The sequence below is a fragment of the Colletes latitarsis genome, unplaced genomic scaffold (genome assembly GCF_051014445.1).
Source record: "Colletes latitarsis isolate SP2378_abdomen unplaced genomic scaffold, iyColLati1 scaffold0042, whole genome shotgun sequence".
In the NCBI taxonomy this organism is placed as follows: Eukaryota; Metazoa; Arthropoda; class Insecta; order Hymenoptera; family Colletidae; genus Colletes; species Colletes latitarsis.
In genome coordinates, this window is record NW_027488392.1 from 244188 (window position 1) to 257307 (window position 13120).

General features: G+C 46.8%; 1 non-coding gene across 1 annotated transcript in view; it reads left to right on the top strand.

The window, feature by feature from the left end:
* Positions 1 to 13057: 13057 nt before the first annotated feature.
* Positions 13058 to 13120, top strand: part of LOC143350874 (small subunit ribosomal RNA) — a 1933-nt gene continuing 1870 nt past the window's right edge. The window contains exon 1 of the ribosomal RNA XR_013081319.1: positions 13058 to 13120. This exon is cut by the window's right edge and continues 1870 nt beyond it. This is a non-coding gene — a ribosomal RNA (small subunit ribosomal RNA).

Here is a 13120-nt window from a genome sequence, read left to right on the forward strand (position 1 = left end):
CCCCGCGGCCTCCTTCTGCAACATTACGTTCTCGCAGAAGGAGGCCACGGCCCTCCACTTCTCCTCGCTGCCGAGCATGGCGCGCACCACGCCCGGCAGCGAGACATCCCGCCCGACGACGCCGACCAGGACACGGCGCTCCCTCTCCCACGCGGGGCATACCTCCAGGGTATGATCCGCCGTGTCCTGCTCAGCGTCGCAGTGGCAGCAACGCGCCGTCGGCTCCTTCCCTATCCGGCACAGGTATCTTCCGAAGCTGCCATGCCCGGAAAATACCTGTGCCATCCGGTAGGTGAGGCTGCCATGGCCTCTGTCCAGCCACTCCTTCAGGAGTGGCCGAACCGCCCCGACAGTCCGGTGCCCCGCGGTTGGCAGAGCCAGCCGCTCCTGCCACGCGAGCAACACGGACTGCCGGGCCTGGCGCTTCAAATCGCCCCAAGCAGGTTCCTGCCCGCCCGGGACCGCCCCCACCCCCGCGCGACGGTCGACGCGGTGCCGGTACATCACCGCGTGCGACCGCGCGAGCAGGTCCATGGGCGGCATCCCCGCTAGAACCGTCGCCGCCTCATGTGACATGGTCCGATACCCGCGGACGACCCTGAGCGCCATGCGCCTCTGCACCCGACGCAGCATAGTCATGCCGCGCCGGGAGGCAGCCAGGTCGTCCGCCCAGACGGGGGCCCCGTATAGGGCCACCGACTGGACCATTGCCACATAGAGGCGACGAACTCGGCCCGCCGGGCCCCCCAGGTTGGGCAGGATCCGGCCCAGAGCCGCAACCATCCCTTCCAACCGGGGGACCAGGCAGCGGAAATGCTCCTCGAAACGCCAGTGGCTATCGAGGATCAGCCCTAGATACCTGATCTGGGGCTTCACCTCGATGTCAGCCCCACCCACCCGGATCAGAGGGGGTGGCGGATCCTGCCGAGGTGAATGAAACGCAATCACCTCGGTCTTATGGACCGCCACCGTCATCCCCATCCCCCTGATCCGGTCGACGACGCGTTGCGACCCCTCCTCCGCGCGACGCATGGCCCTCCCCCAGTGCGCCCCGACGGCCAGCACCAGTGTGTCATCCGCATAACACACCGTGCTGACGCCGTCGGGGAGGCCGGCCCGCAACACCGAGTCGTACGCGATGTTCCACAGGAGCGGCCCGAGGACCGACCCCTGCGGAACACCGCAGTACACCTCCCTCCGCATATCACCATCCCGGCCCGGATACTCGATCCACCTGCCGCGGAGATAATCCCCGACGACCGCCCTGAGACAAGGGGGGACCCGATGATATTCGAGTCCCCTCCTTATCTCTTCCCAGGGGAGGGTGTTAAAGGCATTGGCAATATCCAAGGATATTGCCAATGCCACCCCTCCCCGGGAGACGGCCGCCCCCGAGAGGGCCCTCACACGACCTATCGCGTCGATAGTCGATCGGCCCCCCCGGAAACCGAACTGGCAGTCGGCCAGACCGGGATCACCCCGCGACAGGTGCTCGACGAGGCGGGCAGCAATCACACGCTCGAAGAGCTTGCCCACCTCGTCGAGGAGACAAATGGGCCGGTATGCGGAGGGAGACTCCGCGGGCCGACCCTCCTTCCGGAGGAGGACCATCCTCGCCACCTTCCAACTGGGGGGGAATCGCCCGTCCCTCAGGCAGCGGTCGAACAACCGCCTGAGGTCGGCCCCAAGGACGCCCTGGGTCAAGACCCAAACCCGGCCGGGCACACCATCCGGACCCGGGGCCGTGTTACGAACCCCGAGCCGTCTGATGGCCGCTGCCAGCTCCTCCTGCGTGACCCCCAGTTCGGCCGTCCACTCCACTGGGACAGCCGCCGCCGCCGGAGGGACTTAGAAACTTTCGCGCGTCGACCGCCGGACCGATCGCTCCAGGCTGTTTTTCGTCAATAACTCGAAAACGAGCACGGTAACGCTCGTTTTCGCCCGTACGATACTTGTACCGTTTACCGTTGGCTACCTGGTAGATGGTTTTTTTTTTTTTTTTATCTCGAATTTTGAGAGCTTTTTTAACTTTTTTCTCAAAAACGAGCACGTGAACGCCAATTTTGGTCTATACGATTCTTATGCAGTTTTAGATTCTCTACACGGTCCACTGATCGTTTTATTTTTTTGTCGAATTTTGAGAATTTTTTTTTTTTTTTCTCGAAAACGAGCTCGACGACCTGCACTTTTGACGACGCCATCGTGTTCCCCGGATTTTTTCCTGCAAGATAGGGTGGCGATTTTTTGTCCTACGACGATTTTTGACGCCGGAGCGATGATTCGGAGCAGAGCGGACTTAGAAACTTTCGCGCGTCGACCGCCGGACCGATCGCTCCAGGCTGTTTTTCGTCAATAACTCGAAAACGAGCACGGTAACGCTCGTTTTCGCCCGTACGATACTTGTACCGTTTACCGTTGGCTACCTGGTAGACGGTTTTTTTTTTTTTTATCTCGAAGTTTGAGAGCTTTTTTAATTTTTTCCACAAAAACGAGCACGTGAACGCCAATTTTCGTCTATACGATTCTTATGCAGTTTTATATTCTCTACACGGTCCACTGATCGTTTTATTTTTTTGTCGAATTTTGAGAATTTTTTTTTTTTTTTCTCGAAAACGAGCTCGACGACCTGCACTTTTGACGACGCCATCGTGTTCCCCGGATTTTTTCCTGCAAGATAGGGTGGCGATTTTTTGTCCTACGACGATTTTTGACGCCGGAGCGATGATTCGGAGCAGAGCGGACTTAGAAACTTTCGCGCGTCGACCGCCGGACCGATCGCTCCAGGCTGTTTTTCGTCAATAACTCGAAAACGAGCACGGTAACGCTCGTTTTCGCCCGTACGATACTTGTACCGTTTACCGTTGGCTACCTGGTAGACGGTTTTTTTTTTTTTTATCTCGAAGTTTGAGAGCTTTTTTAATTTTTTCCACAAAAACGAGCACGTGAACGCCAATTTTCGTCTATACGATTCTTATGCAGTTTTATATTCTCTACACGGTCCACTGATCGTTTTATTTTTTTGTCGAATTTTGAGAATTTTTTTTTTTTTTTCTCGAAAACGAGCTCGACGACCTGCACTTTTGACGACGCCATCGTGTTCCCCGGATTTTTTCCTGCAAGATAGCGTGTCTATTTTTTGTCCTACGACGATTTTTGACGCCGGAGCGGTGTTTCGGAGCAGAGCGGACTTAGAAACTTTCGCGCGTCGACCGCCGGACCGATCGCTCCAGGCTGTTTTTCGTCAATAACTCGAAAACGAGCACGGTAACGCTCGTTTTCGCCCGTACGATACTTGTACCGTTTACCGTTGGCTACCTGGTAGATGGTTTTTTTTTTTTTTATCTCGAATTTTGAGAGCTTTTTTAACTTTTTTCTCAAAAACGAGCACGTGAACGCCAATTTTGGTCTATACGATTCTTATGCAGTTTTAGATTCTCTACACGGTCCACTGATCGTTTTATTTTTTTGTCGAGTTTTGAGAATTTTTTTTTTTTTTTCTCGAAAACTAGCTCGACGACCTGCACTTTTGACGACGCCATCGTGTTCCCCGGATTTTTTCCTGCAAGATAGGGTGGCGATTTTTTGTCCTACGACGATTTTTGACGCCGGAGCGGTGTTTCGGAGCAGAGCGGACTTAGAAACTTTCGCGCGTCGACCGCCGGACCGATCGCTCCAGGCTGTTTTTCGTCAATAACTCGAAAACGAGCACGGTAACGCTCGTTTTCGCCCGTACGATACTTGTACCGTTTACCGTTGGCTACCTGGTAGACGGTTTTTTTTTTTTTTATCTCGAAGTTTGAGAGCTTTTTTAATTTTTTCCACAAAAACGAGCACGTGAACGCCAATTTTCGTCTATACGATTCTTATGCAGTTTTATATTCTCTACACGGTCCACTGATCGTTTTATTTTTTTGTCGAATTTTGAGAATTTTGTTTTTTTTTTCTCGAAAACGAGCTCGACGACCTGCACTTTTGACGACGCCATCGTGTTCCCCGGATTTTTTCCTGCAAGATAGCGTGTCTATTTTTTGTCCTACGACGATTTTTGACGCCGGAGCGGTGTTTCGGAGCAGAGCGGACTTAGAAACTTTCGCGCGTCGACCGCCGGACCGATCGCTCCAGGCTGTTTTTCGTCAATAACTCGAAAACGAGCACGGTAACGCTCGTTTTCGCCCGTACGATACTTGTACCGTTTACCGTTGGCTACCTGGTAGATGGTTTTTTTTTTTTTTATCTCGAATTTTGAGAGCTTTTTTAATTTTTTCCACAAAAACGAGCACGTGAACGCCAATTTTCGTCTATACGATTCTTATGCAGTTTTATATTCTCTACACGGTCCACTGATCGTTTTATTTTTTTGTCGAATTTTGAGAATTTTTTTTTTTTTTTCTCGAAAACGAGCTCGACGACCTGCACTTTTGACGACGCCATCGTGTTCCCCGGATTTTTTCCTGCAAGATAGCGTGTCTATTTTTTGTCCTACGACGATTTTTGACGCCGGAGCGGTGTTTCGGAGCAGAGCGGACTTAGAAACTTTCGCGCGTCGACCGCCGGACCGATCGCTCCAGGCTGTTTTTCGTCAATAACTCGAAAACGAGCACGGTAACGCTCGTTTTCGCCCGTACGATACTTGTACCGTTTACCGTTGGCTACCTGGTAGATGGTTTTTTTTTTTTTTATCTCGAATTTTGAGAGCTTTTTTAACTTTTTTCTCAAAAACGAGCACGTGAACGCCAATTTTGGTCTATACGATTCTTATGCAGTTTTATATTCTCTACACGGTCCACTGATCGTTTTATTTTTTTGTCGAATTTTGAGAATTTTTTTTTTTTTTTCTCGAAAACGAGCTCGACGACCTGCACTTTTGACGACGCCATCGTGTTCCCCGGATTTTTTCCTGCAAGATAGGGTGGCGATTTTTTGTCCTACGACGATTTTTGACGCCGGAGCGATGATTCGGAGCAGAGCGGACTTAGAAACTTTCGCGCGTCGACCGCCGGACCGATCGCTCCAGGCTGTTTTTCGTCAATAACTCGAAAACGAGCACGGTAACGCTCGTTTTCGCCCGTACGATACTTGTACCGTTTACCGTTGGCTACCTGGTAGACGGTTTTTTTTTTTTTTATCTCGAAGTTTGAGAGCTTTTTTAATTTTTTCCACAAAAACGAGCACGTGAACGCCAATTTTCGTCTATACGATTCTTATGCAGTTTTATATTCTCTACACGGTCCACTGATCGTTTTATTTTTTTGTCGAATTTTGAGAATTTTTTTTTTTTTTTCTCGAAAACGAGCTCGACGACCTGCACTTTTGACGACGCCATCGTGTTCCCCGGATTTTTTCCTGCAAGATAGCGTGTCTATTTTTTGTCCTACGACGATTTTTGACGCCGGAGCGGTGTTTCGGAGCAGAGCGGACTTAGAAACTTTCGCGCGTCGACCGCCGGACCGATCGCTCCAGGCTGTTTTTCGTCAATAACTCGAAAACGAGCACGGTAACGCTCGTTTTCGCCCGTACGATACTTGTACCGTTTACCGTTGGCTACCTGGTAGATGGTTTTTTTTTTTTTTATCTCGAATTTTGAGAGCTTTTTTAACTTTTTTCTCAAAAACGAGCACGTGAACGCCAATTTTGGTCTATACGATTCTTATGCAGTTTTAGATTCTCTACACGGTCCACTGATCGTTTTATTTTTTTGTCGAGTTTTGAGAATTTTTTTTTTTTTTTCTCGAAAACTAGCTCGACGACCTGCACTTTTGACGACGCCATCGTGTTCCCCGGATTTTTTCCTGCAAGATAGGGTGGCGATTTTTTGTCCTACGACGATTTTTGACGCCGGAGCGGTGTTTCGGAGCAGAGCGGACTTAGAAACTTTCGCGCGTCGACCGCCGGACCGATCGCTCCAGGCTGTTTTTCGTCAATAACTCGAAAACGAGCACGGTAACGCTCGTTTTCGCCCGTACGATACTTGTACCGTTTACCGTTGGCTACCTGGTAGACGGTTTTTTTTTTTTTTATCTCGAAGTTTGAGAGCTTTTTTAATTTTTTCCACAAAAACGAGCACGTGAACGCCAATTTTCGTCTATACGATTCTTATGCAGTTTTATATTCTCTACACGGTCCACTGATCGTTTTATTTTTTTGTCGAATTTTGAGAATTTTGTTTTTTTTTTCTCGAAAACGAGCTCGACGACCTGCACTTTTGACGACGCCATCGTGTTCCCCGGATTTTTTCCTGCAAGATAGCGTGTCTATTTTTTGTCCTACGACGATTTTTGACGCCGGAGCGGTGTTTCGGAGCAGAGCGGACTTAGAAACTTTCGCGCGTCGACCGCCGGACCGATCGCTCCAGGCTGTTTTTCGTCAATAACTCGAAAACGAGCACGGTAACGCTCGTTTTCGCCCGTACGATACTTGTACCGTTTACCGTTGGCTACCTGGTAGATGGTTTTTTTTTTTTTTATCTCGAATTTTGAGAGCTTTTTTAATTTTTTCCACAAAAACGAGCACGTGAACGCCAATTTTCGTCTATACGATTCTTATGCAGTTTTATATTCTCTACACGGTCCACTGATCGTTTTATTTTTTTGTCGAATTTTGAGAATTTTTTTTTTTTTTTCTCGAAAACGAGCTCGACGACCTGCACTTTTGACGACGCCATCGTGTTCCCCGGATTTTTTCCTGCAAGATAGCGTGTCTATTTTTTGTCCTACGACGATTTTTGACGCCGGAGCGGTGTTTCGGAGCAGAGCGGACTTAGAAACTTTCGCGCGTCGACCGCCGGACCGATCGCTCCAGGCTGTTTTTCGTCAATAACTCGAAAACGAGCACGGTAACGCTCGTTTTCGCCCGTACGATACTTGTACCGTTTACCGTTGGCTACCTGGTAGATGGTTTTTTTTTTTTTTATCTCGAATTTTGAGAGCTTTTTTAACTTTTTTCTCAAAAACGAGCACGTGAACGCCAATTTTGGTCTATACGATTCTTATGCAGTTTTATATTCTCTACACGGTCCACTGATCGTTTTATTTTTTTGTCGAATTTTGAGAATTTTTTTTTTTTTTTCTCGAAAACGAGCTCGACGACCTGCACTTTTGACGACGCCATCGTGTTCCCCGGATTTTTTCCTGCAAGATAGGGTGGCGATTTTTTGTCCTACGACGATTTTTGACGCCGGAGCGATGATTCGGAGCAGAGCGGACTTAGAAACTTTCGCGCGTCGACCGCCGGACCGATCGCTCCAGGCTGTTTTTCGTCAATAACTCGAAAACGAGCACGGTAACGCTCGTTTTCGCCCGTACGATACTTGTACCGTTTACCGTTGGCTACCTGGTAGACGGTTTTTTTTTTTTTTATCTCGAAGTTTGAGAGCTTTTTTAATTTTTTCCACAAAAACGAGCACGTGAACGCCAATTTTCGTCTATACGATTCTTATGCAGTTTTATATTCTCTACACGGTCCACTGATCGTTTTATTTTTTTGTCGAATTTTGAGAATTTTTTTTTTTTTTTCTCGAAAACGAGCTCGACGACCTGCACTTTTGACGACGCCATCGTGTTCCCCGGATTTTTTCCTGCAAGATAGCGTGTCTATTTTTTGTCCTACGACGATTTTTGACGCCGGAGCGGTGTTTCGGAGCAAAGCGGACTTAGAAACTTTCGCGCGTCGACCGCCGGACCGATCGCTCCAGGCTGTTTTTCGTCAATAACTCGAAAACGAGCACGGTAACGCTCGTTTTCGCCCGTACGATACTTGTACCGTTTACCGTTGGCTACCTGGTAGATGGTTTTTTTTTTTTTATCTCGAATTTTGAGAGCTTTTTTAACTTTTTTCTCAAAAACGAGCACGTGAACGCCAATTTTGGTCTATACGATTCTTATGCAGTTTTAGATTCTCTACACGGTCCACTGATCGTTTTATTTTTTTGTCGAGTTTTGAGAATTTTTTTTTTTTTTTCTCGAAAACTAGCTCGACGACCTGCACTTTTGACGACGCCATCGTGTTCCCCGGATTTTTTCCTGCAAGATAGGCTGGCGATTTTTTGTCCTACTCCCATATTCGTGTCTTTTTGCTTAACGAAATCTTCTATATACTAATAACTTTTTAATAAAAAAACGTGCGACGGCAAAATCCGTCTTAGAGTCACTGGGGTGGTGACATGACAAAATATGTTAAGATCAGCCGCCCCTATGCGTAAAGTATGTCGTTTTTCCATTTTTTCACCCCGGAGCGACACCAACATTGTGTTGCAATTTTAAACCGCGCGGTTAAACGGCGGGCCAAACAGTCGGTGGTTTATGCAACAGCAACCATCAAACTAGTAGGAGAATACACGCCCGTGATAGTATAGGAGATTCCCACTGTCCCTATCTTTTTTTTTATCTCGGACATATATATACCGGCTTATCGTCAATAACTCGAAAACCAGCACGTTAAGGCCAATTTTGGTCTATACGATTCTTATGCAGTTTTAGATTCTCTACACGGTCCAATGATCGTTTTATTTTTTTGTCGAATTTTGAGAATTTTTTTTTTTTTTTCTCGAAAACGAGCTCGACGACCTGCACTTTTGACGACGCCATCGTGTTCCCCGGATTTTTTCCTGCAAGATAGGGTGGCGATTTTTTGTCCTACGACGATTTTTGACGCCGGAGCGATGATTCGGAGCAGAGCGGACTTAGAAACTTTCGCGCGTCGACCGCCGGACCGATCGCTCCAGGCTGTTTTTCGTCAATAACTCGAAAACGAGCACGGTAACGCTCGTTTTCGCCCGTACGATACTTGTACCGTTTACCGTTGGCTACCTGGTAGACGGTTTTTTTTTTTTTTATCTCGAAGTTTGAGAGCTTTTTTAATTTTTTCCACAAAAACGAGCACGTGAACGCCAATTTTCGTCTATACGATTCTTATGCAGTTTTATATTCTCTACACGGTCCACTGATCGTTTTATTTTTTTGTCGAATTTTGAGAATTTTTTTTTTTTTTTCTCGAAAACGAGCTCGACGACCTGCACTTTTGACGACGCCATCGTGTTCCCCGGATTTTTTCCTGCAAGATAGCGTGTCTATTTTTTGTCCTACGACGATTTTTGACGCCGGAGCGGTGTTTCGGAGCAGAGCGGACTTAGAAACTTTCGCGCGTCGACCGCCGGACCGATCGCTCCAGGCTGTTTTTCGTCAATAACTCGAAAACGAGCACGGTAACGCTCGTTTTCGCCCGTACGATACTTGTACCGTTTACCGTTGGCTACCTGGTAGATGGTTTTTTTTTTTTTTATCTCGAATTTTGAGAGCTTTTTTAACTTTTTTCTCAAAAACGAGCACGTGAACGCCAATTTTGGTCTATACGATTCTTATGCAGTTTTATATTCTCTACACGGTCCACTGATCGTTTTATTTTTTTGTCGAATTTTGAGAATTTTTTTTTTTTTTTCTCGAAAACGAGCTCGACGACCTGCACTTTTGACGACGCCATCGTGTTCCCCGGATTTTTTCCTGCAAGATAGCGTGTCTATTTTTTGTCCTACGACGATTTTTGACGCCGGAGCGGTGTTTCGGAGCAGAGCGGACTTAGAAACTTTCGCGCGTCGACCGCCGGACCGATCGCTCCAGGCTGTTTTTCGTCAATAACTCGAAAACGAGCACGGTAACGCTCGTTTTCGCCCGTACGATACTTGTACCGTTTACCGTTGGCTACCTGGTAGATGGTTTTTTTTTTTTTTATCTCGAATTTTGAGAGCTTTTTTAACTTTTTTCTCAAAAACGAGCACGTGAACGCCAATTTTGGTCTATACGATTCTTATGCAGTTTTATATTCTCTACACGGTCCACTGATCGTTTTATTTTTTTGTCGAATTTTGAGAATTTTTTTTTTTTTTTCTCGAAAACGAGCTCGACGACCTGCACTTTTGACGACGCCATCGTGTTCCCCGGATTTTTTCCTGCAAGATAGGGTGGCGATTTTTTGTCCTACGACGATTTTTGACGCCGGAGCGATGATTCGGAGCAGAGCGGACTTAGAAACTTTCGCGCGTCGACCGCCGGACCGATCGCTCCAGGCTGTTTTTCGTCAATAACTCGAAAACGAGCACGGTAACGCTCGTTTTCGCCCGTACGATACTTGTACCGTTTACCGTTGGCTACCTGGTAGACGGTTTTTTTTTTTTTTATCTCGAAGTTTGAGAGCTTTTTTAATTTTTTCCACAAAAACGAGCACGTGAACGCCAATTTTCGTCTATACGATTCTTATGCAGTTTTATATTCTCTACACGGTCCACTGATCGTTTTATTTTTTTGTCGAATTTTGAGAATTTTTTTTTTTTTTTCTCGAAAACGAGCTCGACGACCTGCACTTTTGACGACGCCATCGTGTTCCCCGGATTTTTTCCTGCAAGATAGCGTGTCTATTTTTTGTCCTACGACGATTTTTGACGCCGGAGCGGTGTTTCGGAGCAGAGCGGACTTAGAAACTTTCGCGCGTCGACCGCCGGACCGATCGCTCCAGGCTGTTTTTCGTCAATAACTCGAAAACGAGCACGGTAACGCTCGTTTTCGCCCGTACGATACTTGTACCGTTTACCGTTGGCTACCTGGTAGATGGTTTTTTTTTTTTTTATCTCGAATTTTGAGAGCTTTTTTAACTTTTTTCTCAAAAACGAGCACGTGAACGCCAATTTTGGTCTATACGATTCTTATGCAGTTTTAGATTCTCTACACGGTCCACTGATCGTTTTATTTTTTTGTCGAGTTTTGAGAATTTTTTTTTTTTTTTCTCGAAAACGAGCTCGACGACCTGCACTTTTGACGACGCCATCGTGTTCCCCGGATTTTTTCCTGCAAGATAGGGTGGCGATTTTTTGTCCTACGACGATTTTTGACGCCGGAGCGATGATTCGGAGCAGAGCGGACTTAGAAACTTTCGCGCGTCGACCGCCGGACCGATCGCTCCAGGCTGTTTTTCGTCAATAACTCGAAAACGAGCACGGTAACGCTCGTTTTCGCCCGTACGATACTTGTACCGTTTACCGTTGGCTACCTGGTAGACGGTTTTTTTTTTTTTTATCTCGAAGTTTGAGAGCTTTTTTAATTTTTTCCACAAAAACGAGCACGTGAACGCCAATTTTCGTCTATACGATTCTTATGCAGTTTTATATTCTCTACACGGTCCACTGATCGTTTTATTTTTTTGTCGAATTTTGAGAATTTTTTTTTTTTTTTCTCGAAAACGAGCTCGACGACCTGCACTTTTGACGACGCCATCGTGTTCCCCGGATTTTTTCCTGCAAGATAGCGTGTCGATTTTTTGTCCTAGCTCAATTATTAAGGAAGTTACGGTTTCTTGATTTTTCGGTATGTTCGAACTGGTCTTTTAGGCGGGCGCTCGGTCGCGCGGTGCTTTCGCATCGACCGACGTACCGATCGGCGGCGACGGTTTTTCGTCTATATCTCGAAAACTAGTACGCTAACACATATTTTGACCTATATGATATTTGTTCAGTGTAATTTTTTCTATCTGGTAGGCTGGTTTTTTTTTTTTTATCTCGAATTTTTTGAACGTTTTTGTTTTTTTCTCGAAAACTAGCGCGACGACCGATATTTTTAACTACGGTTTTGAATTCGTCTAATTTTTGCCTACAAGATAGCGTGTCGAGTTTTTGTCCTGCGACGATTTTGACCATTTTTTCATTTTTTTCTCGAAAACGAGCACGGCAATCTATATTTTTAACGACGGCATCGTGTTCCCCTGCTTTTTTCCTACAAGATAGCGTTTTTTTTTTTTGCCCTAGCTCAATTATTAAGGAAATTACAGGTGTTGGTTTTCGCTCTAAGTTATAACAGGCCGTTCGGGCGGGCGGTTGGGTCGCGCGGTTCCCCCCATAAGCGGCCGTGCGTAAGCCCGTGCGTCGCCGGCGTTCCGGCGGGCGCCTCGGTACCTATAAGAGAAGCGACGGTCCGGTCGAGTCGGTCGGGGCAGCGTCGAGCGTACGGCTATTCTTCGACCTCGGTTGAGAAGCAGTCGTCGCTCCTCGGGATTTCATCCTGACTGTTCTGTATCGTGCTCGTTCCAGACTTTCTCCACACTGCATTGCCACGAGTCGGTGTCTTTGACCGAATGGCTCTTGAAGTGGTATAAGCGTCTCGAGTGACGTTGGTGACTTGTATACGTTTAAAATATGTATACTCGTACTATCCGAGCATCAACTCTTCAGTCCGAGCGATTGAAAATTTTGTGAAAACCATAAACTGGCACTACACTCTACGGAGCGTAGCTTAAAAGGCAAAAATTGTATGGAACTACGGTTCGTACTCTGGAAAGTGAGCAAAGAATGAAATACAGGTGTCTGACCTCGACATAACAGTACGGCGCCGAATACGTGCTTTCTCGACCAGCACATACGCGCTTTCTCGTTTTTGTCCAGCATGAATGCTTAGTCTTCGGGCCTGGCAATACGTGCTTCCACGATCGATGCCCAGCGTGAATAAGTGCCCGAGATGTTCAGCATGAGCGCAGCTCTACGTACTTTGTCGTTGTGGGATACCATTATACAATAATGTTCTGTTGTGAAGTAAAATACGAAACGAGAGAGTTTGGTGGTGACTCTGTCGAGAAAAAGCAAATATAAACGAGAGAGTTGGTGGTTTCTCTGTCGAGAAAAAGCAAATATAAACGAGAGAGAGTTGGTGGTGACTCTGTCGAGAAAAAGCAAATATAAGAGAGTTAGTTGGTGGTGGCTCTGTCGAGAAAAAGCAAATATAAGAGAGTTAGTTGGTGGTCGCTCTCTCGAAAAATGAAATTAAATTAAATAAACGAGAGTTTGGGGAGCTCTCGGAAAAGTGAAAGAAACTAAACGAAGGAGAGGGTTTTTGGTGGTACCCTCTCTATACATATATAATATTATAACACAAGAGAGGAAGAGGTGGCTCTCAAGTCTTTCGAACGAAAGACTAAAATTTGATGTTGAAAGAAGGAGTTTTTTATGTGTCGTCGTCCGTTCTCCTTCAGAGTCGGCGACGAAGAATAAAATTGAGAGAATATTACAAAAGAACTTTACTCAAGTTCCCTGGTTGATCCTGCCAGTAGTCATATGCTTGTCTCAAAGATTAAGCCATGCATGTCTCAG